The sequence below is a fragment of the Erinaceus europaeus genome, chromosome 23 (genome assembly GCF_950295315.1).
Source record: "Erinaceus europaeus chromosome 23, mEriEur2.1, whole genome shotgun sequence".
Classification (NCBI taxonomy): domain Eukaryota; kingdom Metazoa; phylum Chordata; class Mammalia; order Eulipotyphla; family Erinaceidae; genus Erinaceus; species Erinaceus europaeus.
In genome coordinates this window covers 4074459-4077702 of record NC_080184.1, presented here as the reverse complement: position 1 = coordinate 4077702, position 3244 = coordinate 4074459, and the positions used below count along the sequence as shown (strand labels likewise).

At 47.0% G+C, this 3244-nt stretch overlaps 1 pseudogene; it reads right to left on the bottom strand.

The window, feature by feature from the left end:
- Positions 1-1375: 1375 nt before the first annotated feature.
- On the bottom strand, positions 1376-2288 carry LOC103122239 (olfactory receptor 7A17-like; annotated as a pseudogene).
- Positions 2289-3244: the final 956 nt, after the last annotated feature.

The window sequence follows — 3244 nt, the reverse complement described above, 5'->3', positions numbered from 1 at the left end:
ACACAAGTTTAGATCTGTACTGTCTTAGCCTTTCGGGGAGTACCTTGTCTAGCAGTGGCCTCTTGCACAACTTCAGCTTTAGGAATTGTAGGTAGCGATCTCTGGATGAATCTCTGTGTATTCTAGCTCGTCTGCCTTCAGACCAGAGCTGAGGATCTCGGCCAGGGGGCCCAGTTTTGGCAGGGAGCCCGCGGTTTCCGGGTGGTCTAGGATCTGCCCAGACTTCATAGCAGGAGGGTGGGCGGGCCAGCCGTGCAGAAGGCACACGCCTAGGTGCCCCGGAGTGGCCAGGATAGGCCACCATGGCCCTGCCCCATGGCCCTGCCATGTCTGCTGCCCTGCTTCCAGTGGCCGAGCAGCATGGAGGGAGCCCATGCCCAATGCCCTGCGCCATGTGGCGGAAAGCCGGCTCCTGCAGGCTGGTGTTGGGCGGAAACCACAGAGTGGTCCAGAGATAAATGTTCCAGAAATAGCAAAACAGTCTCATGAAGAAAGGGCAGAGGCCTTTGGAGATCTCTTCACAAGCAGAAGAGAAGGCCATAGTGCATAGGTAGCCAAATTGTCTTCACTTATCTGAGAGATGCACAGGTCAGGTCCACGTGGGCACCATTTGTCATTAATGTCCGGGGGCGCCAGCAGGCCGGGCTAGCTTCGCAGCAGTGAACAGAGACTCGGGAACACACGGCTGAGCTGAGAAGCTGCAGTTTAATCTTTATTCACGAGCGGGCAAATCACCACACCATGTGCCTCCCCATCATTCTCCTCCAGCGGCTGCTGCTGGGACTCTGGACATCTGTAGGGGTTCTTTTTGGGGTGGGGACAAGCGGGCCCGCGAAACTAGCAGGGCTAAACCACAATCTTCCAGAGGTAGGGGGAAGGGGACCAAACCAACACAAAAAATACCAACACAAAACCATTATGCTGTCTACCCCCAGAAAATAGTTGCTGTCAGATATGGGATACAAATCTTCTTCTTCTCCTTCTTCTCCTTCTCTCTCTCCTCATTCTCTCCTCCACCTCCTGCAATTGATTCCTCTTTCTTCTTCTTTTTTGCAAGTTCTTGTGCATCAGTTCTCTAAGTTCCAGAGATAGCACAGTGGTTCTGCAAAGGATCTTCATTCCTGAGGCTCTGAAGATCCAGATTCCATCACCAGCACTACAATAAAGGAAAGCTCAACAATGTTCTGGTTAAGAGGAATAAAATTAAAAAAGGAAATCAACTGTAGAGTAGCATCAAAAATTTAAATATAGATGTCTCAACGTGTAAACAGAAAAAGAAAAGTATAATCTAAATCTACATCAAGAGCTAAAATTTCCTGGTGAGCTAATTATGAGCACTTGTGTAGCCCCAGGGTGATCAGCACTTTGAGACCGCTCATTCCAATGAATTTTTGAGAGCCCCCTTGATGTCTTTGTTCCTGAGGCTGTAGATGAAGGGGTTCAGCATAGGGGTGACCACGGTGTACAGAACTGACACGATTGCACTGGAGTGTGAACTGTTGCTAGTTACTGTTCTCAGGTAGACCCCTAGGACTGTGCAATAAAATAAGGAGACCATGGAGAGATGAGAAGCACAGGTGGAGAAGGCTTTGCACTTTCCCTGAGTGGAGGAGATTCTCAGTATGGAGATGATCTTAGCATCAGAGTAGAGGATTCCAAAGAGAGGAATGCCAACCAGCAGTCCACTGGAATAATTCATCACCATGTCATTCACAAAAGTGTCAGAGCAGGCAAGGTGGATCACCTGAGTAAATTCACAGAAAAAGTGAGGGACTTCCACATCTGTACAGAAGGAGAGTCACAAAACCGGTAGGCTTTCCAACAAGGAGTTGAGGACACTTATGACCCAGCACCCTAGAACCAGCAGTCCACAGACCCAGGGGTTCATGATGACCATGTAGTACAGGGGGTGACAGATGGCCACATAGCAGTCATAGGCCATCACAGCCAGGAGAAAAATCATCTAACCCACCAAATAATATAGAAGACCACATGATGCAGCCCACATAGCTGATGGCTTTGTTCTGGGTCCAGATGTTGCACAGTATCTTGGGGATGGTGGTGGAGGTGAAGCAGATGTCCACCAAGGACAGGTTGGAGAGGAAGAAGTACATGGGGGTGTGGAGGTGGGGGTCTGAGCTGACAGCCAGGATGAGGAGAAGGTTCCCCGACACAGTGAACAGATACATGGAGAGGAAGAGCCCAAAGAGGAGGGGCTGCAGCTCGGGGTCCTCTGACAAACCCAAGAGGAGGAATTCTGTAATCTGTGTATGATTTCCTGCTAACATTTTGGTGATGGTTATGATTAGCTGGCAAAATAAAATACTAATCAATGCTTATGCACTCGGCATCAGTAGGATATTGAAATACTGAAGATCATCCTTTTTAGGTGAGAAGTCAACACAGATGTAGATGGGGTCAAAGTGACTCATCCATAGAACCTGTTCCTCTTCATTTCTGCACCAGTAGAGCCCAAGATATTCAGTCTTGCATCTGAAAGAGATGACCACAACAAAGGACAAGAGCTCAGATCCCAAACAGGGAGATCACCAGAGACACCCTCACCAAAACTCCAATACATGAACAAAACCATCTATTCCATGTGACAGGAAGCCACAGTCATGGAGAGACCCATAATAGCTAAAACCTTAATCCAACAGTCGTATGAGGAGATGGCACAATTCAAATCCCCAACTCTGTCAGGTATCTACCATGTTTCATCTTCATGTTATGAATGATTTCTCCAACCAAGTTAAGATCTACTAAACTTACTTAAGCAGAAAATAATATCACCTTGAGGAAATGTCAGCAGATTTTTTTTCCTGAAAGTTGATGGAGGCTCTGGGATTTTTAAAGGCTGTTGGTAAGCACAGAGTATCTATCAGAGAATACTTGTCCAAGTGACAAGAATGGGTAAGAATTTATAACTGAATGACCTAGTGTGAAAATAGTTTGGACTCGGTCTTGCTTTTCAGGGATTTTTGTTGTTGAATCCAGGGCTGTGGACATAGGAATCTCCTGATTATCTAAATTTAAAGAAATAAGCAACAGTATTATAAAAAGGGTGAATTTAATAGGAGAAATAGCATAACGGTTCTGTAAGACTTTCCTACCAAAGACTCTGAGATCCCAGTTTCAATCCCCAGAACCATCAGCCAGAACTGAACAGGTGGCAGGAGCAAAGTCAGGCTGCGAAGAACTGTGAGGCTGAGGTTGAGTGTGGCGCAGACTGCCTGTGAAAAAT